We start from the raw sequence: 22,872 nt of genomic DNA on the forward strand, positions 1-22,872 counted from the left end.
TTCCCTCTTACAGATGGAGAAGCTGGGTGGAGAGGTGGACGAATTCCTCCAGCCCTCTCCACTGGTGTTCTGCCTGCTGCCAAGCCCTGGGCTCCCTCCTGCCACCCTTGGCCTTCATGCCAGTAGAAGCAGAGAGGTCCTGGTAAAGGGGCCTGGGGACGCCTCCCAGTGCTCCACGTTGATGCTCAGTCTCCCAGCTGGTGGCATGTGTCCCAAGGCCTGGTCCAGACTGGGCTGTTTCCTGTGGTGCATGGCAATGAATGAACGCCAAATGTAGGCCCTGCCTTCTCTGCACAACCCAGAGGGCTCAGGCACCTAGCCCCCTGCCTGTCCCAGAAACCGAGAGGCAGCCAAGTGAAGGAGGCAGCCAGAGACCACCTCTTCCGGGGCCAGAAAGAACCATCAGCTAGCTAGGTGGGAGGCAAGGAGATGGTAAATGACATGGGAATATCTGGCTTAGGAGGAGAATCTACCCAGCTGCAGGTACCAGCCCCTCGCAGCCCAAAAGTCACCCAGGCAGCATCAGAGCAGATGGGCCTCTGGTCCTTCCTCCTCACACCACTGCTGTTGATCATTCTTGTCACCTTGATTGAATTTGGCAGATGTTCCCCCCAAATCTGCTCAACGTCACATTTCTCTTGTTTTAAAGATTTTCCAGGAAGAAGTGATGGCTCTTCTCGCTCAGTTTATTCCAGTTTGGACTCGGGTCAGTTCAATTCATCTGAAGGTTCCAGTGCCAGGCACTGGGGAAATAAGACAAGAGAGAGGCTCCCTTCCCTTTGCCATGCCCCTGGGCTGGATGGAGATAATCAGAGGCATGGACTCTGGGGGACTGAGCAGAGCTCCAGGACGTCTTGAGAGGACATCAGATTGGTCCACCCCGCAAGCCCCTCATCCTCATCACTTACAGCCCTTTTTGCCATCCCAACCCCACCATTTTCTACAGCCTGAAGGGAGGCACTTACCTGGTCCCTCTCCAAGGTCCATGGATGCCTTTGTCAAAGTTTGGGCTCATCAAAGTCAGTGCCAAGGTCAAATGTGGCGGAATGAGGTGAACTGAGGGTGGAACTCCTAGCCAGGTCTGTGGAAGTCGTCTGGTGACTTGGTTGCAGACCCATCGTGGTTATTCCAGACCACGCAATTCAGATCCATGGATTGGGACAGGTTGTCCCCGAGGGAGGCCCCGTGGACTGACTGTGACATTCTCCTGAAGAGAGGAGTCCTTATTTTCAATCAGCTTGGGATACGGTCAGTCCTCAGTGAGAAGTGAGGATTTGGCAGGGTACTGAGGAAGGGAAGGCTGCTTCCTTTCTCTTGGCCTGAAGAAACAGGCTGAGACTCTGTGAGGGGGTGGGGTGGGGTCGTGGTGGTGAGGTGACCTGCCTCGTACAATGGGCGCGGCAGCGAGGTGTTAGGTGGGCCAGCGACCACTAAAAGTAGACCCACCTAGTAATCTCACACCTGCTGTTCAGTCCCCAGCTGGTGATCCTCTGATGCTCTCCCTAGAAACTCAGCAAAGAAAGCTTTGCTGGACAGTTCCCCTGTGGGAACGGAAGGGAGGGTCTGGGCCCAAGTCCAGAGCAAAGCAGCCATGATGAGCAGTGGCAGCTAAGGTGAGTGGATGTCCAGATAGCATGGGGTGACCATTGAAGGGGACTGGCAGAGGGGACAAGTTCTGACCAGATGACCTGGACTCATGGGTATTGCCTAGTGAAGACGTGACTTCTTGTGCCTTCTCGGACTGGGGACTCAGACCACTGGGATTTTGCCCTAAAGGCACATGCCCCATGGCTAGGAGGACATCTAGCTTCAGTGTGAACTGCTACAGCATGTGGCTCTGCCCTTGGTTAGGTGACCTTGAGCTGATCACCTCCTCTCTCCCGCGTTGGTTTTCACTCTGGGCCAAGGTGTGGACCAAATGGGATGACAGATGGAAAGGGGCTTGAGACCATAATATGCTCTGGATGCAGGTCAGGGACTGAGTCGTGAATGGGGAAAATAAACCATGGAGATTGAAAGTCACCTGTGGCTCAGGTGACCAGGGCCACACAGCACCCATCCTCAAGGAGTTCAATGGAGACAGAAGATGTTAGCACATAACCAGAGTGTGACGACAACAAGGGGTGTGAACAAAGAATGGGGGCCCGAGGGAGGAGTAATTTAGGAAGTGAAGAGGTCTCCAAGGAGTCCTCTGAGCTGAATCTTAGAAAAGTCCATGAGGCTTACCCTGGTGGTCCAGTGGTTAAGACTCTGCTCTTCCACTGCACGTGGCACGGGTTCAATTCCTGGTCAGGGAATTAAGCTCCCTCATGCCTCACGGCATAGCCAAAAAAATTGAAATGGGTAAAATAACAATCCAAATCATAAAGTAATCTGAAAAAAATAAAGTTTTAAAGAAAAATCCATCAGGAGAAATGGAAGCAAGCCTTCTCAGGTGGGGGGAACAGAGCTATAAGGTTCAGCACGGGTTGAGGACTAGAGCAGTGTTGGGTGAATGGAAGTGGTGCAGTAATCCTTGTAGTTGTGAATGGACCAGTCATCCTTACAGAAAGGGGTGAGGGGTGAGGGGGTGGGGAAACAGGGGAATTGGACTGGAACTGGAAAGTTGCGTTCAGAGATGAGCTGGTCCAGCCCTCCTCTCCTGGAATCCTGTACCCTTGACTTGCATCCCCCCTTGACAGGCATCCTGCAAGGAAGCTGCTGTCTGTCTGGGGGCAGCCAGGTCAGATCTTGCAAATATAAGACACTCAGAGATGTGAAATGGGAGTCAACAGGATCCCCTGAGAGCTGAGTGCTCAAGGAAGAGGGGGAGGAGGGTTCCAGCAGGGCCTTGAAGGATGGGTGGGGTTTCTCCAAGAGTGGAGGAGGAGGGCAGTCAAAGTGGGGCCTTGGAGAGCTGGGAGGCCCACCTGGCTCTCCAGAGATCATGGGGTAGGGGGTGGCATGGGGGATGGCCCAGGGGATAGAATCTGTTCAAGGGGCCTCAAGTTGGGGCTGTGAGCTCTCTCAGAGTTTTGACACTTGCTCTTCTCAGAAGATTCTGTGTTCCCTAGGTTTCTAGGTCTTTTTTTTTCTTTTGGCCACATGGCTTGGCTTGCAGGATCTCAGTTCTATGACCAGAGGTTAAACACAGACCATAGCAGTGAAAGCCTGAAATCCTAACCACTAGGTCATCAGGGAACTCCCTAGGCTTCTGGGTCTTTACACATGCTGTTCCCTTGTCCTGAGGCTCCTTTCCTTTCTATATCTGCTGAACTGAAGCTTCAGGGCATAGCTCTTGCATCCCCAACTTTGTGAAGCCTCCCTCCTCCCACACCCCTTACCCCTGGCAGCTTGAAATGGCCCAGCCCAAGCCCACCTGTGTCACAGCCCGTCTGGGCTCTACTGGGATGATCCATGGCCCTGTCTTTCTCTTTCACAGATTGTAAGCCCTAAGGACAGAGACCATCACTCAGTCCTTTAAACCTTGCCCAGACCTCGGCCCGAAGTTGATAGTTCATATGTGTTGACTTTGAATGGAATCAATGCAAAAATCGGTCCCTTAGCCCACTGCTGAAACCATGGATGAGACAATTACTATTTGAAAAAGACCATATGGGTGATACGCATTCACAATATTGTTTAATTCTAACCTTTACCTCTAAACACAAATAGGTAAAGAAACAAACTCTGGCCTCATCCAGTCTTCACTTGGTTCCTCATGCCCCAAATTGAGGCACTTCCTTGATTCTTCTCTTTCCCTCACCCCGCATCCAACCACAGCTCGTTCTATTGGCTCCACCTCCATGGTCCCATCCTCTTCTCTCCATCTCCACTGTTTTTCCCCAGGCCCACCGTCCTGCTCCTCCATCACCCCAGGAGCCTGGCACCTGGCCTCTTGGATTCACTCGGGGCCCTTACAATGCAGGAGCCACCTGGCATTCAGAGTGACCTTTGAGAAACAGAAATCAGAAGACATCACTCCCCTGGGTAAAATCCTTCACGAATTCCTCACACCCATTCCCTGCTCCGGGCTATTCCTGCCCTCCTCTCCCCGCTTGCCTTTCTGCTCTGTCAGGGCACCAGCATCATTCCTGCCTGGGTCTCCCCACCCTGCCTGGATGCTCCTCCCCAACCTCCCTCTGCCTATTCAGGTCTCAAATCAAATGTTACCCCCACATCTTTTATCACCCACTTAGAGAAAACCCCAACCACTCTATCCCACGTCAAGGAAAATCAGGGTGGGCCATGTATGAGAGAAAACCTCAAATCGTATTGGCTTACTCAAGACCAAAATTTATTTCTCTTTGATGTGAAAGCCTGGAAGTAGAAGGTCTAGGGGCTTCCCCGGTAGCTCAGCTGGTAAAGAATCTGCCTATAATGCAGGATACCCTGGTTCAATTCCTGGGTTGGGAAATTCTCCAGGAGAAGGGATAGGCTACTTATTCCAGTATTCTTAGGCTTCCTTGGTGGCTCAGGTGGTAAAGAATCTACCTGCAATGCGGGAGACCTGGGCTTGATCCCTGGGTTGGGAAGATCCCCTGGAGGAAAGCAAGGCAATCTACTCCAGTATTCTTGCCTGGAGAATTCCATGGACAGAGGAGCCTGGTGGGCTACAGTCCACAGGGTCGCAGAGAGTCGAACACGACTGAGTGACTAAGCACAGAACAGCATAGGAGGTCTAGGCTGGTGCCCCATAGTATCAGGAGCCCTACCAGGTATCTTCCATCTGTGGCATTATCAGAGGATGTTGTCCTCCTCCTGGTCCAATATGGCTGTGTGAGCTTCACTTCTGCATTCCAGCCAGTAGGAAGACATGCCCCTTTCTTTAAGGACATTTCCCAGCGGTGGCTTCTGCTTACATCCCTTTAGTTAGAACTTAACCTCATGGCTACACTGAGCTTCAAGGGAGCCAGCCATCTGCCCAGAGTTACACAGGAAAAAGAGGAGTGGAATTGCCCAGTTCATTCCCTGGATGGGGAATCAAGATCTTGCAGTTAAAAAAAAAAAAAGAGAGAATGAAAATGAGAGGACTCCCAGTAATCTCAGCCAGGATCACATCATCTACTTTTTCCTATCAGGTGATAATTTCCCATTCAATTTATTGTTCTCTCTCTCCACTAGACCATGAACTCCATGAGGATAAGTTCTTTTTATTTTTTTATTTATTAAAAAGTTACTGTAGTAATAGTTGACTTAAAATAATATGTAAGTTTTAGGTGTACAACATGGTAATTCACAATTTTTAAAGACTATATGCCCTTTATAGTTATTATAAAATGTTAGCTATATCCCCTGTGGAGTATAATATATCCTTGTAGCCTATTTATTTTATACATAGTAGCTTGTTGAAGACAAATTCTTTGCTAGGCTTGTCCCTCACTGTACCTTGCACAGGGAAGGCTCTGACTTTTTATTAAATGAAAGATTGGAAGGCTCCCCACAATAATTATATGAAGGATGCATTCTCATTCCCATTTTTCAGATGGTGAAAATGAGGCTCAGAGAGATTAAGTAACCCGCCTAAGGTCACACAGTAGGCAATAGGGCCAAGATCTCTGGGGTTCCAGTGTTCTTTCAACTTTCACTCACATGCTGGCTTCCCCGATCCTTCAGCTCCACCCTGAATTAGTTAGAAGCCAGGACACAAACACGTGGAGTCTGTAAATGCCATTTCCCTAGGAAATTCTGTCTCAAACTCTCATTTATGCTGCCTTTAGCCTCAATGGGATAAACACAAAAAATGATTGGGATAAGTTTCTGTAACCTTTCTGCTACTCACTAGGTGAGGCTGTTACATAGGATCCATGAGATAAATGCCTCCTTGAATTAAGTACATTTCATCCTTCCCTCCCAGGGCTGTTAGGAGGATTAAAAGAGATAACACATGGGAAAGCTCTTTGAAAAAGACTCCGTGGTGACTAGATGGTCGGCCCCTACCGTATGCAGAAACATGGAACACAGCTCACCGAGGCTAAGCTGCAGCTTCTTAGGCCCCAAGAACTCTCTAGTAAGAGAATGAAGCGGTCATGGAAGGCTTCAAGGAGGAAGCATTCCTCCCCACCCCCAGCCCCTTGTGTTGCCCGGCTTGTGGGATCTTAGTTTCCGGACCTGGGGTCGAACCTGGGCCCTCGTCACTGAAAGCAGAGTCAATTCCCAAGGAGGAGGCATCTTGAAAGGTGGTACTCTAGTGTAGAACATTTGACCAAATTATCTGTTCCCTGTGTGCAGACCCCTGAGGTCACTACCTTTTTCCAACCTAGTCCACAGAAGCCTGCATCTTCCCACACTTGCCAGGACTATCTCATCCATCTCTAATCCCACCATCTAGCCCCAGGGGTGACAGCACAAACCACAAGTGGAGACAGCAGCTCTAGGATACTCACACATCCCCAGAGACCACAGGGCTTTGAAATGAGGAAGAGCTGGGGACTTCCCTGGCAGTCCAGCAGTTAGAACTTTGCCTTCCCGTGCAGGAGGTGTGGGTTCAATCCCTGGTTGGGGAGCTAAGATCTCACATGCCTCACAGCCACCTCCCCAAAAAAACCCAAAACATAAAACAGAGCAATATTGTAATAAATTCAATAAAGACTAAAAAAAAAAAGACTGTAAAAATTGCTGTTGTTTTCAGTCACTGAGTCGTATCTGACTCTTTGCAACCTCATGGACTGCAGTACGCCAGGCTTTCCTGTCCTTCAGTATCTCCCGGAGTTTTCTCAAATTCATGTCCATCGAGTCCGTGATGCTATCTCCCCATTTCATCCTCTGCTGTCCTCTTCTCCTTTTGCCTTCAGTCTTTCCCAGTATCAGGTCTACATTTTTATAAATCTTAAAAAAAAAAAAAAGGAAGAGTTTAGTCTTAGAATAAGCCCCAGCCCAGGGTGGGACACTGAGGTGGGACACTCCACCTCATCTTTTTCCCATTAAGTAGCAACCCCTGACCCTCTGCTTCCTCATCCAGACAGGAATATTTGATTGCAGGGCATAAAGACCACCTTTCCTAAGGTCAGCTATCGTTACTCACAGGCTGTGCAATTGTTGATCCTCACAAAACTGGAGGAAAAGGGAGGACACAGAGAGGTCATGTAACCAGAGGTCACACAACTCATCGGCAGCCACCTGGAGCAGGATTCGCTCACAGACAGCCAGGGTCCACAGCTTGGGATGGGGACAGGGAGGGAAACCTCTCAAGGAAATGGCTCTTCTGGGTCAGTGAGAGTTCAAGGCCACACCGGCCAGGGCCCAGGAGCAGGGCAGGGGCGGGGCTGCAACAGACTGGAAACTGCCGCCCACTGGACTGACCCAGGCCTGCAGGGCGGGCAGGCCAGAGTTCCTTGGATCCACTGGGAGAGGCTCAACACCCTACTCTCACCACTGGGGGCCCAGGTGACCCCAGACACAGGACTGGGTGGGGCGCTCTATACCCCAAGGACCTGCGGGGAGGTACAGAGAGCCTGAGGGCTGGGGGAGAACCTGCTGGAGTCCAGGGAGCAGGGGGCCTCCACGGGGGAGACATGTCCTGCGGCCTCTGTGCATGGGAGCAGGGGTCCAGGCGTGGGGAACTCTGTGTGGGCAGAGAGCCTGTAGAGAGGGTCCTCTCTTCCTTCCCACATGCTCTAGGGACCCGCTGACCGCGCACACCTACCCTGCCCCTGCCGCCAGCCACTCCTGGTGCCTAAGGATAAAGTCCCAATTCTTCCTTCCGACCTCCTGGCTTGGTCTTCCTGTCTGTGAACTTGCGCCTGATCCCAGGCCTTGCCCAACTGGTCCTAGCCTCCATGCTCTCCCTTGAACTGGTTAAAGGTTAAAATTGAGCTCAGTCCCTTCTCCTGTCCAGGCAGCTACCCTTCGGTTGACCCAGCACAGACGACCGCCAGTCCTCTTGCAGGGATCTCCTCCCCTCCCTGTGGGCCCCCATGTGATTGTCGCCCTCTGCTTTCAGGGCGGGCCTGCGCCCAATAGGAGCTCAGGGCCAGGGGTAGCAGGGACTGACCACGGCTATCCAGGCTGTCAGTCACCCGGTTGGAAACTGCCTCTGACCTCCCTCTTTCTCACCCTTTGGAGTACTCAGAACCAGGGGCTTCCCTGGTGGTCCACTGCTTAAGACTCCATGTGCTTCCAATGCAGGGGGCCTGGGTTCGATCCTTGGTTGGGGAGCTAAGATCCCACACGGTGCGCGGTGTATTTAGAAAAGTAAAATGGAATGAAATAGAACTACGGAGGGGCCACTTCTGCCGGGTGAGAAGGGGTGGGAGAGGGTGGGGGGATTTGTGCCTGCTGTTTCTGTGACCACTAGTGAGTGTCTGTGTGACAGAACAGGTGTTGGTGGACCCTGGGGGAGAGGAAGAAGGTGGGAGGGTATGAGCTTCCACCCTCCCTCTGTCTTGCCCCTGGCACGTCTCTCACTTATATCCTCTAGGATACACGGTAGACCCACCCCTCCTCTGGGCAGGTGGGTCTCCCTGTCAGTCCGGGCCTCCCCTGAGCCCCAGTCCGTGAAAGCTTCTCTCTCCATCCCTGCTGGAGGAGGGGTCAGATGGCTTCTTCAGAAAAGAGCCCAGCCTGACTTGGGGGACTGCCCCTCCCTCAGAGAACAGCTCCACCCCTTCTTGGCCTCTTCTATCTGCTGAGGCAGATGTGTGGGGCCTCTGCCTGACAGCTGAGGGCAGAGTCTGTCTCTGGGGGCCTGGGCTCATGGGTGTGTCTCCCACTGGGTATGCGTCTGTGTGTGTGTGTGTGTGCAGGCAGCGGGGCGGTGGTGGGAGGAGTTGTAGTTAAACCAATGGCTTTGGAGTCAAACCAGCTGGGTCTGGCCTCTTACTAGCTGTGTGACCTTGAGTAAGTTTCCAGATGTCTTTCAAGTCTCAGACTCTTCATCCATAACATCCAGTCTCCTGGAGAGGCTGTGCAGGTGGAATGAGATGTGGTCCAGGAAGCGCTTAGCACAGCTGCAGTCACATCGTAAAGTCTGCTAAACGGTAGATTTGGAGGTTAAGAGAAAATCCCAGTCAGCACCACGGTCCTTTGATATGTGGGACCCTGAGGTCTGATGCTCCTGACAGGTGAGGGTAGATGCCCAAAGGCCTGGCTGATAGGGAAGAGGGGAAGCAAGGCCACTGGGTCACCCAGACCCTGACCTTGCTTCTCCTCCTTCGGAAACTATTCCTGTCAGAGGACCTTGAGCTGCCCACCTCCCACTCCCAGCAGGAAGGCTGAACTCTGGGGACCTCAGGAGGGAAACCTCTGTTCTTTCCATGAGCCCATGGTCTTCCTTGAGGGTAAGCCAGCCGGGTCCAGCAGACCCAGCTTAATGACTCAACTGTCCCTCTGAGAGCCTGGACGAGGGCAGGGAGCCCCAAAATGCAAACTGCTTCTTTTAAATTTTTTTTAAGTAGCACTTTTTAATTTGATTTTATATTCAAGTTGATTTACAATGTTGTGTTAGTTTCAAGCGTACAGCAAAGTGATCCAGTTATACCTATACATGTATCCATTCTTCTTCTGATCCTTTTCTCATATAGGTTATTAGAGAACATTGAGTTCCCTGTGCTATACAATAGGTCCTTGTTGATTATCTATTTTGTATATAGTAATGTGTATATGTTTATCCCAAACTCCTAAGCTCCCAGACTCCCCCCTTGTTTCTTTTTGAATAGACCTGGAGCAGCCAATCAGGAACCAGAGCCTCAGCTCTACACTTCCACTGGTTAATTTCAAGTGGGGCCTTACCAGTGGTGCTGAAGGGTCCTGGGTGGGGCAGGGTGGGGAGTACAAAGCAGTGTCTGCACAGGCCTGGGCCCCTATCTCAGGATCCAGTGTTGTCAGCTGGGCGATTTGGGAGGGGACCACATGAACTCATCTTGTCTGGGAGGAAAACAACACTGGCTCTGAAACCTGAGGGGAGAGAAGGATGGGGGAAGGGTTTACAGTCTGTGCCTTAGTTTTTATTTAATTTATCTGGCTATGCCTGCTCTTATTGTGGCACGTGGGAGCTTCCGCTGTGGCATGTGAACACTTAGTTGTGGCATGTGGGATCTAGTTCCCTGACCAGGGATTGAACCTGGGCCCCGTGGACTGAGAGCACAGGGTTTTAGCCACTGGACCACCAGGGAAGCCCCTGTGTCTCAGTTTTCCTTTGGATAACTGGAGGAGATGGGGTTTTCTAAGCCTCAATTTTGAGAAGATGAGGAAGTTCACTTATTCATCTAAGAAGCAGGTCTACAGCATTTATTTTGCATCTATTAATGTGTCAGGCACCCTGCTAGGTGCTTGGGGATATAGAAAGCCAGGCAGACAGGCCTGGTAACCTCAGAGTCTGGGGGAGAGTGAAGACTGCAGTCCTGGGACTGTGCGGAGAATGGCAAAAGCCCAGAACCCATGGGAGCCTCCTGTGTAAAAAAATCACTTCATTTTGGCCAGTAAAACCCAGGAGGGAGCAGGGATTCCCTCTTGAGGTTTAGCAGAGAGGTAAACAGATGTGCTCAAAGCAATATAGCAGGTGTGTCTGTGAAGGAATGAGCCCACAGCGTGGGGCATCTGCCGTCTCTGTATCTCAGTTGGGAAGCCCTAGAGGGCTTACACAGAATACACAGAGGGAATACATAGAAGAACTGTACAAAAAAGATCTTCACAACCAAGATAATCACGATCGTGTGATCACTCACCTAGAGCCAGATATCCTGGAATGTGAAGTCAAGTGGGCCTTAGAAAGCATTACTACGAACAAAGCTAGTGGAGATGATGGAATTCCAGTTGAGCTATTCCAAATCCTGAAAGATGATGCTGTGAAAGTGCTGCACTCAATATGTCAGCAAATTTGGAAAACTCAGCAGTGGCCACAGGACTGGAAAAGGTCCATTTTCATTCCAATCCCAAAGGAAGGCAATGCCAAAGAATGCTCAGACTACCACATAATTGCACTCATCTCACACACTAGTAAAGTAATGCTCAAAATTCTCCAAGCCAGGCTTCAGCAATATGTGAACCGTGAACTTCCAGATGTTCAAGCTGGTTTTAGAAAAGGCAGAGGAACCAGAGACCAAATTGCCAACATCCGCTGGATCATGGAAAAAGCAAGAGAGTTCCAGAAAAACATCTATTTCTGCTTTATTGACTATGCCAAAGCCTTTGACTGTGTGGATCACAATAAACTGTGGGAAATTCTGAAAGAGATGGGAATACCAGACCACCTGACTGGCCTCTTGAGAAACCTATATGCAGGTCAGGAAGCAACAGTTAGAACTGGACATGGAACAACAGACTGGTTCCAAATAGGAAAAGGAGTTCGTCAAGGCTGTATATTGTCACCCTGTTCATTTAACTTATATGCAGAGTACATCATGAGAAACGCTGGGCTGGAAGAAGCACAAGCTGGAATCAAGATTGCCAGGAGAAATATCAATAACCTCAGATATGCAGATGACACCACCCTTATGGCAGAAAGTGAAGAGGAACTAAAAAGCCCCTTGATGAAAGTGAAAGAGGAGAGTGAAAAAGTTGGCTTAAACCTCAACATTCAGAAAACTAAGATCATGGCATCTGGTCCTATCACTTCATGGGAAATAGATGGGGAAACAGTGGAAACAGTGTCAGACTTTATTTTTTTGGGCTCCAAAATCAGTGCAGATGGTGATTGCAGCCATGAAATTAAAAGACTCTTACTCCTTGGAAGGAAAGTTATGACCAACCTAGATAGCATATTCAAAAGCTGAGACATTACTTTGCCAACAAAGGTCCGTCTAGTCAAGGCTATGGTTTTTCCTGTGGTCGTGTATGGATGTGAGAGTTGGACTGTGAAGAAAGCTAAGCGCCAAAGAATTGATGCTTTTGAACTGTGGTGTTGGAGAAGACTCTTGAGAGTCCTTTGGACTGCAAGGAGATCCAACCAGTCCATCCTAAAGGAGATCAGTCCTGGATGTTCTTTGGAAGGAGTGATCCTAAAGCTGAAACTCCAGTAATTTAGCCACCTCATGCAAAGAGTTGACTCATTGGAAAAGACCCTGATGCTGGGAGGGATTGGGGGCAGGAGGAGAAGGGGATGACAGAGGATGAGATGGCTGGATAGCATCACCGACTCGATGGACGTGAGTTTGAATGAACTCTGGGAGTGGGTGATAGACAGGGAGGCCTGGCGTGCTGCAATTCATGGGGTCGCAAAGAGTTGGACACGACTGAGCAACTGAACTGAACTGAACTGAGAGGGTGGATTCTAAGAAAGCCTGCCGGTACCTGTGGTGCATGGGCACCCTCATCCTTCTGCCTCATCTGCCCACAGATCCCAAGCCTTGCATGACCAGAGGGCGTCCTCTCACACCCCAGGCTCTGGTGCTGGAGGATATCACTCAGACCAAACATGGCCCAGCTCCTGGGTTTGGCTCCAATAAGCTCTTGAGTCTGTGTGTGTGTGTGTGCTCAGTCGCTCAGTTGTGTCCGGCTCTTTGGGACGCTATGGACTGTAGCCTGCCAGGCTCCTCTGTCTGCGGAATTTTCTAGGTGAGACTACTAGAGTGGGTTGCCATTTCCTTCTCCAGGAAATCTTCTCGGCCCAGAGATTGAACCTGAGTCTCTCGCATCTCCTGCATTGTCAAGCGCACTTAAGTTCTTTGACCAAAGGAGATATGATTCCCAGGGTGACAGTGGCTTCCATGTCCTGGGGTAGCCAGAAAACTTTCAAGGATGTCAAGGGCTGTGTTGAGAAGTCCTTCTGTTGGGCAAGGACAGGGTGAGCATCAGAAAGAAAGGTACAATTAGGCTAACTTGAAATAAACCAGGTGTGAGACACAGCAAGGCACCACAGACAGGATGCCTTGTGGGTCAAAACATGCTTATGGCACTGGACAGATCAGTGCAGGAGAAATGGCCCTCCTTGTGCCCAAGCGGGGCAGAAAATGAAGTTAAAAACATGAGCACGGACATAAGATGCCTCTACCTGCTGGCTGTAATTTCCCTCTTTTCATTTTGTACTAAAAAAACAGAGTTTAGGGACTTCCCTGGTAATCCAGTGGTTAGGTTAGGACCTTGCACTTTTACTTCAGGGACCCGGGTTCGATTCCTGGTCAGGGAACTAAAATCCTGCAAGCCACATGGCACAGCCCCCAAACCCCACAAAACACAGAGTTTAGATCATCAGGAAATGACCATTCCAAACAGAACCTTCAATTTGCCTGATAACTAGACATAATACTTTTCGAAATAATCATTTTGTGTATGTTTTGAGAATCATTTAAGTGTTCAGAGAAGTCAGCCATGTTTTCATTATAGTATGTAATTGTATTAATAGTAACATCTCTATAGCTCAAGTGACTGAGTACAAATCTAACACTTACCAACTCTGTGACCTTGGGCAAGTGACTTCACCTCTCTGGGCTTCAGTCACCTCAGCTGCAAAATGGAACGAGTTAGTTGCTCAGTCGTATCTGACTCTTTGTGACCCTGTGGACTGTAGTCCATCAGGCTCCTCTGTCCATGGAGTTCTCCACGCAAGAATACTGGAGTGGGTAGACATTCCCTTCTCCAGGGGATCTTCCCGACCCAGGGATCGAACCCAGGTCCCCTGCATGGCAGGCAGATTGTTTACCATCTGAGCCATCATACTTACCTTCCTTGAAGGGCTGTTGTGAGGATTAATGAAGTAATATATGTAAGGCACATCAAACAGTGCTTCAGGCATAATAAAGACAATATTCAGTGTTACCAATTTTTATCATCATTGTATTGGTAATTTGTGTTTAAAATGTTAGGAGAAATTTAATTTGTCAAATTCCTAAATGTTAATTTGTGCTTGAGTGACTATCAGAGAGGTTGGTTGTTTATTTTTATTTGCCTTATTCATTTATTTTTTGTCTACACTGTGTGGCTTGTGGGATCTTAGTTCCCTGACCAGGGACTGAACCCAGGGCCACAGCAGTGAAAGTGCCAAGTCCTAACCATTGGCCCACCAGGGAATTCCCTTTTTTATTTTATTTATTCTATTTTTTGATTGTTTAAAGTGATGTCAATTATTTAGTAGATACAGAAGGTTAATAAACTGGACGCAAAACAAAGTTCAGGTAATAGTGAGGATTTCTCTCCATCAGTAAAGATTCTTAAAGGTTGAAGTTTCTAATAAACAACCTCTCCTCCCTGGAGAATCCCAGGGACGAGAGCCTGGTGGGCTGCCGTCTATGGGGTCGCACAGAGTCGGACACGACTGAAGCGACTTGGCATGAGCAGCCTCCCACAAGGCCTGTAAACTTGTCTGCAGTGACACCACCGATCCTCTAGGGGGCTCAGGCTGTTCCACAGGACACTCAACTTCTCTGGATCACTCCCACCCTGAGGCACAGGCCACTCTGGACTTCCTCCCTATTCTCCTTCCCCAACTTATTCCTTCCCCATAGCCCTGAAGGAGCTCAAGTCTGTCCATGGAAATAACCAGACAAGCTTCTCTTGACCCTAGAGAGGTTGCTCTGTTGCTCTCCTCGCCTTCAAATGCATAGTACTCTCCTCAATTCTCTCACCTCTCATTCCCTCCTCTGCCCAAGACAACTCAGCTTCTCCTCTATCTCCCCTTTCCACTAATAACCTGCAAGCTGTCAAGTCTCATGAACACTGCCCAGCTCCCCAGCTGGGTTTCTTCATAGCATTTGACATGTGCAGCGTCTCCCTTCTTAGAGGTATCTGCTCTCACTTCCTCTCCTGTCTGTTGGATGGTTTCTGCTCTATCTTCTTGGCTGGCTCATCTTCCTCCTATCACCTCCCTCCATGTTGATGCTCCCCCAAGTTCATCTTTCTTGGGCTATCTTCTTGCTCCACTCTGCATGCTCTTGCAACTTGGCCTTCATCCAAGGTGAACTAGCTCAGCCAGTGACAACCCAGTCTACCCAGTGCTCAAGCCAGAAACCTGGAAATGACTGCAAAGCCTCCACCTTATCTGGCCAGTTACCAAGGAACTGCCCATTGACTTGTCTATAACTAATGACCTTTTAAAAACCCAACCTGGAGCCTGTCACTCCTTGCTAATGTTCAGAACTCACAGTTGGGGGTGGGGGAGAGAGGAGAGGGGATAGTTAGGGAATTGGGGATTGACATGTACATACTACTGTGTTTAAAATGGATAACCAACAAGGACTTACTCTATAGCAGAGAGAACTTGCTCAATATTATGTAATAACCTAAATGGGGAAAGAATTTTAAAAAAGAGATATATGTATATGTAAAATGGATCACTTTTCTGTACACTTGAGACTGTCACAACATTGTTGATCAACTATACTTCAATAGAAAATAAAAAGTTAAAAACAATCCCACTAATGTTCAGGAACTTCCCCAGTGGTCCAGAGGTTAAGACTCTGGGCTTTAGCTCCTGGGTTGGGAAACTAAGATCCTATATACCCTGTGGCTCAGCCAAAAAATATTTTTTTTAAATGCTAATGTTCAAATCCTGTAGCTCTGTATAACCTTGAGTTTCATTCTTCCTCTTCATTCTCTCCACTTATATACTAAACTACATGTAGATTCTATATGATTAGCACACAGTAGGTACTCAATAAATGTTTGTTGAATGTGCATGCTGAAAGGTGAAGATAAGAAGATGGGAAATACATATACCATGCAGTTTCCAGTGGCCAAAGCTAGAATAATTTGAACAACAAAATAGAATATCCATGAGTCCATATTGATATACTTAAGTAATTGCATAAATTAATAAGTGGAGCAGAAGACAAATTTCCCATGTGGAAGAATTACAAATAATGTAGCAATATATTGACGATACTCCTCTCTCAAGGATGGGGAGCTTGACTCCTCTCATCCCCCTTTTAAACCATTTTTAAAAGTTTTTATTGAACTGGTTATTAATATGATACTGCTTCTGATTTGGTTTTTTGGCCCCTGAGGTGTGTGGGTCTTAGCTTCCTGACCAGGGATTGAACCTGCAGCCCTTGCACTGGAAGGTATATTCTTAATCACTGGACCAGGAAAGTCTCATGACTCCCCCTGCTTTAAGTGTGGGCTGCACATAATGATTACTTAAAAAAACAAAACAAAACCCTGCAAATTACAGTGGAATAACTTGATAAACACTAGCTCAGCCAGCAACAAAGTCAACATCATCAACCATAAATTATGTTGATATTATGTACACTTGAGATGATGGGATGAAAATGGGACTCTGTGATCTTCCTCCTCAAAATTCATAACTGAGTCTAATCATGAGAGAAGTATCAGACAGACAACAGCATGATGGTTAATTCCATGTGTCAACTTGGTTAGTCCACAGTACTCAGTTATTCCATCAAACCACTAATCTAGACATCGCTATGAAGGTATGGGATTAATATCTACAATCTGTTGACTTTAAGGATATTATGGATGATTCTCATCCAATCAGCTGAAAGCCCATAAGAGAAAAACTAAGGGTTCCTTGAGGAAGGAGAAATTCTGTGAACTGCAATGTCAGTGCCTGCCCTACAGATTTCAGACTTGTCTAACCAGCCCTCACAATTGACTAAGTCAATTCCTTGGCAATAAAACAGTAAATCAATCAATCAATCAATCTTCTCTCTTTCTCTGTAAGTATTTATCTATAAATATATCTAGAAATACACAAATATATCTATGCTGCTGCTGCTGCAGCTAAGTCGCTTCAGTTGTGTCCGACTCTGTGTGACCCCATAGATGGCAGCCCACCAGGCTCCCCCATCCCTGGGATTCTCCAGGCAAGAACACTGGAGTGGGTTGCCATTTCCTTCTCCAATGCATGAAAGGGAAAAGTGAAAGTGAAGTCGCTCAGTCATGTCCGACTCTTCACGAGCCCAAGGTCTGCAGCCTACCAGGCTCCTCCATCCATGGGATTTTCCAGGCAAGAGTACTGGAGTGGGGTGCATACAAATATCTATCTATATTTACATATATATGTCTGTCTATGTATATATAGAGAGAGATGTTTATATATCTATATGTGTCCACCTATTTGATCTGCTGGTTCTCATGGGTTAAAGAAGAAACCATAAGGAAATTATACAATGTTTTGAAATGAATGAAAAAAAATTGTGGGATATGGCTAAAGCAATATTCACAGAAAAATTTATAGCCTTAATTGTATATGTTAGAAAATAAGTATATAATGGACAATCTAAATTACCCATTTCTTTTTTAAAAATTACTTTAAATATTTATTGGGAATTAATCCTTGAGAAGAACCAGACTTATTCTTTCTTGTATCCTCAGCCTACTTCTTGGGGCTTTCTTTCCTTTTTTTTCTTTGCAGGATCTTAGTTCCCTGACAAGGAATCAAACCTGTGTCCCCTACAATGGGGATGCAGAGTCCTAATGACTGGACCAAGGAATTCCCTAAATTACCCATTTCTATAATTTAGCAGGACCTTCCAAGTGGCACTAGTGGTAAAGAACCCACCTGCCATTGCAGGTTAGACATAACGGACACTCATTTGATTCCTGGATTGGGAAGATCCTCTGGTGGAGGGCATGGCAACCCACTCCAGTATTCTTGTCTGGAGAATTCCATGAACAGAGGAGCCTGGCAGGCTGCAGTCCATGTAGATGCACAGAGTCGTACACGGGGGAAGTGACTTAGCATGCACACGTAACTCAGCAGAAAAACAAAATGAGTCCCTTAAAAGTAGAAAGAAGAAAAATAATAATAAAAATATATAAAATATAGAATGAAATATCAATAAAGGGAATCAATGAAGACAAAAGTAGTTCTTTAAGTAGATTAATAAAATGTAGAAATCTCTAGTGTGATTTATCATGAAAGAAAAAGATCACATACTGCAAATATCAGAATGAAAAGAGTTTCATTACCAAATTTAGGGACATTTGAAAAAATAAGAGGATATCACAGATACATTTATCTTATACCAAAGAATTTAAAAGTTTCAATAAAACAAACAAAGTCCTAGAGTTATGATATCACAAACCAACTCAAGAAGAAATAAGGGAATTATATCTCATCATGATGGAATTATAGGGACTTGCTGTCTTGCAAGTGGAAACAGTGGCAGACTTTATTTATTTGGGCTCCAAAATCACTGCAGATGGTGACTGTAGCCATGAAAGTAAAAGACACTTACTCCTTGGAAGGAAAGTTATGACCAACCTAGACAGCATATTAAAAAGCAGAGACATTACTTTGCCAAGAAAGGTCCGTCTAGTCAAGGCTATGGTTTTTCCAGTGGTCATGTATGGATGTGAGAGTTGGACTATAAAGAAAGCTGAGCACTGAAGAATTGATGCTTTTGAACTGTGGTATTGGAGAAGACTCTTGAGAGTCCCTTGGACTGCAGGGAGATCCAACCAGTCTATCCTAAAGGAGATCAGTCCTGGGTGTTCACTGGAAGGACTGATGTTGAAGCTGAAACTCCAATACTTTGGCCACCTGATGCGAAGAGCTGACTCATTTGAAAAGACCCTGATGCTGGGAAAGATTGAGGGCAGGAGGAGAAGGGGACGACAGAGGATGAGATGGCTGGATGGCATCACCGACTCAGTGGACATGAGTTTGGGTAAACTCCAGCAGTTGGTGATGGACAGGGAGGCCTGGCGTGCTGCAGTCCACGGGGTCACAAAGAGTCGGACACGACTGAACTGAACTGAACTGCCTTTTTGCTTAAACAAAAAACTAGATAAAATATATGAAACAACTGTTGTAGACATTGGATGATAGGCAGTACAGGGCTGAGATATCTAAAAGAAAGGGAACAAGCAAAGTGAGCCCAATGATTGCCTCAAGTTCTGCCTGAAGGCACTCTCTAAACCACAGTGTCAGGAAAGGGTCCCAATGTCAGGAAGGGGTCCCAGTGTCAGGAAGGGGTCCCAAAGCAGTAGGTTTGCTGGATTGGGATGAGAGATCACAGCTTAAGGAGGCTGTAACACTTGGAATTTACAAAGTAGAATATTAAAGAAAAGGAAGCCATGTAGAGAGAGAGCTCCAGTGACATGCATGAGTGTTCTTGAGAGAGTCTTTGAGTTAACTAAACCACTCCTGTGAGGGTCAAACACTGCACATCTCAGAGAATCGGACAAGCTGTGAGCTACAGGATTCCTGGAGTTTACAGAAGGCTAGGATATAATCAAGTTTTGATCACCCAGAATGGAGAATATTCCTTAAAATATCCAGGTCATTCAGCAGAGACCCCAGAAAGTTAACACTTCAGTAGTTAATGACAGCTATTTCAGCTTTATTAAGTTTGGATTGTATATTGTCACCCTGTTTATTTAACTTATATGCAGAGTACATCATGAGAAATGCCAGGCTGGATGAATCACAAACTGAAATCAAGATTGCTGGGAGAAATATCAACAACCTCAGATATGCAGATGATACCACTCTAAAGGCAGAAAGTGAAGAGGAACTAAAGAGCCTCTTGATGAGGGTTAAAGTGAAGAGTGAAAAAGCTGGCTTGAAATTCAACATTTTAAAAACTAAGATCATGGTATTTGGTCCCATCACTTCATGGCAAATGGAAGGAAAAAAAGTGGAAGCAGTGACAGATTTTATTTTCTTGGGCTCCAAAATCACTGTGGACAGGGACTGCAGCCATGAAATTAAAAGATGCTTGCTCCTGGGAAGGAAAGCTCTGATAAACCCAGGCATCATGTTAAAAACCTCACTTCTCTGACAAAGGTCTGTCTAGTCAAAGCTATGGTTTCACCAGTAGTCATGCATGGATGTGAGAGTTGTACTATAAAGAAAGCTGAGTGCCGAAGAATTGATGTTTTTGAGTGGTGGTGCTGGAGAAGACTCTTGAGAGTCCTTGGACTGCAAGGAGATCAAACCAGTTAAACCTAAAAGAAATCAACCTTGAATATTCATTGGTTGGAAGGACTGAACTGAAGCTGAAACTCCAATAATTTGGCCGCCTGATGCAAAGAGCTGACTAATAGGCAAAGACTCTGATGCTGAGAAAAATTGAAGGTAAAAGGAGAAGAGGGCAGCAGAGGATGAGATGGTTGGGTGGCATCACTGACTCAATGGGCATGAATTTGAGCAAACTCTGGGAGCTAGAGGAGGATAGAGAAGCCTGGCGTGCTGTAATCCATGGGATCACAGAGTCAGACATGACTTAGCGACTAAACAACAACAAGTTTAGATCTTCCCTAACACCTTAAAAATAAACTTCAAATGAATTAAGTTGATCATGGATAATTTCGAGACTAGCCTGTTAGAACAAAGTTCAGTAATCTTGGAAAACAACAAAACGCAACACCTCAGTCCTTACAGCAAATCATGGTCTGGGTAAAAATGTTTGCAATGCTTTTATCTGATAAAAGATTTACATCTAGAATACATAAAGAACCCCTGCAATTCAATTATAAGAAGAGGCAAATTGGTCAATTAAAATGTTAATGAAAGACCTGGACACTTTGCAAAAGAAAATACACAATGGGCTAATAAGCTCATGAAAAAACATCTAATGATGGCTAATGTTGATATCTTTAGTCATCAGAGAATGCAAATTAAGTCCACAATGAGATACTACTACAGACCCGCTTAATGGCTAAAATTCAAAAAGACTGGTGGTCCAGTGGTTAGAGCTCAGCACTTTTACTGCTGTGGGTCCAGGTTCAATCATTTGTTGGGGAACTAAGATCTTACAACCCACATGGCATGGCCCCCCCCAAAAAAAGATTGAGAACACAGAGCGTCAGAAAAGAGATGGAACAATCTTACACATGTGTACATTGTACAAATGGAAAAATCACTTTGAAAAAGAGTTTGGCAGTTTCTTAAAAGTTAATCACATCAATCATATACTTATCCTGTGATTTATTCACATGCTCTTGGTATTTATCTAAGAGAAATAAAATATATGTCTACAAAAATCTTTAATGAGAATTTTCATGGAAGTTTTTTCATAGTAGCCAAAAAGCTAGAAACAGCTCAAATATCTATCAATAAGGGACTGAATGGACAAACTGTGGTACATTTCTCATTGATAAAAATAAACAAATTACTTATACATACTACAGCATTAATGAATCTCAAAAAGTTTATACTTAAGGAAAAAAGCCAGTGCCAAAGAGTATTTATTATATGATTCCATCTGTAGAAAGTTCTAGAATAAGGAAAACAAGTCTGTGGTCCTAGAAATCAAAGCAATGGTTGCTTCTGGTGATGGTGGGGATTGACTGGGAAGAGGCAGAGGAGAGCTTCCTGGGAACGATGGAAATGTTTTGTCTCTTAATTGGTGTGTGGGATACATGAGCACGTGTATTTATTAAATCATTAAATGACAGTGATTAAAATCGAAACATTTGGCTGTATGTAAATTGCACTTCAATAAAGAAGAACCACACTGACATACTGAAATGACTAAAATTAAAAAGAATAATAAATAGAATGGATAAACAACAAAGTCCTACTGTATAGCACAAGGAGCTGTATTCAATTGCCTATGATAAACCATAATGGAAAAATGTATATATGTGTATACTTGAATCACTTGGCTGTACAGCAGAAATTAATACAACATTATAAATCAACTAGACTTCAATAAAATAAATTTTAAAAAGAGAGTAAAAATACTGGATATTGGGGAGTATGTGAAATAACTAGACCTCCCCTACATTGATGATGAGTATGTAAAATGGTACAACCGCTTTGCAAGTCTGGGAGTTTCTTACAAATGTAAATATGTACTTCTCACGTGACCCGGTGTTTCCACTTTTAGGTACTTACCCAACTGGAATGAAACACCTCTTTACACAATACTTTATACAACGCCATTTTTAGCAACTTATACTAGTAAGAAGAACTGAAAAAATCCTAAAGTCCAGCAACAAGTGAATGGACAACTAAATTGCAGTACATTTATATAATAGACTATCACATAGCACTAGGCGCTAGTCATAAAGAACCCACCAATACAGGAGATGTAAGAGACGCAGGTTCAATCCCTGGGTGGGGAAGATCCCCTGGAAGACAGCATGGCATCCCACTCCAGTTTTCTTGCCTGGGGAATCCCATGGACAGAGGAGCCTCGCGGGCTAATGTCCATAGGGTCGCAAAGAGTCAGACGTGACTGAAGCAACTTAGCACACAAGTAATGAATTAACAACATAAATGAATTTCCAAAATGTTGTGCTGAGTATGAGAAGCCACACACAACGTAGCAAATCCATGATTCCTTTTAGATGAAGTTCTAAAAAAGCCTAGTCTGCAGCAACAGGGAGTAGATAAATAGTTGCCTGGGGTCAGGGTTGGGCAGAGTGTTGACTAGGAAGAAGCACTGAAGAGACTTTCCCAGTGATGGAAACATTCCCTGTCTTAATGGTGGGTATATGTGTTGCTCAGAACTCATTGACTGGTCCAGTTAACCTAGGTCCATTTATTGTGTGTAAATTATACTTCAGTAATGCTGATTTTATAGTGGAGAAATTAACTGACAAAAACCTTCTAGGATTGAAAAAGAATAGAATACCTACATAGTCTACAATCATAAAATAAATTGAATATGCAGTCAAAAATACTCCCACAAAGCAAATTCCATGATCAGAGAACTTCATCACTAAATTTAATCATATAATCAAGAAGGAAATACTTGCAAACAGTCACAAATGGCTCCACATTATAGAAAACGTATCATTTAACATATTCTTAGTACCAATGCCTGGCATGGAAGGTACAAGGAAGAAAAATAACAGGTCAGTCTTACTCATGAACATAAATTCAAAAGTCCTAAATGAATAAAGCTTAACAAACCAGTAATAAAAGAAAAAGGTAATACATCATGACCAAATGGGTTATCCCAGATATAGAGTTTAGTAACATTAGAAAAATCAATTAATCTAATCCTCCACATGAACAGGAATGAAGAATTAAAACCATATATTCATCTCAGAAACAAAGAAAGTATTTGATAATATTGCCACCCATTAATGATTAACATT

The sequence above is a fragment of the Bos taurus genome, chromosome 19 (genome assembly GCF_002263795.3).
Source record: "Bos taurus isolate L1 Dominette 01449 registration number 42190680 breed Hereford chromosome 19, ARS-UCD2.0, whole genome shotgun sequence".
Taxonomy (NCBI): Eukaryota; Metazoa; Chordata; class Mammalia; order Artiodactyla; family Bovidae; genus Bos; species Bos taurus.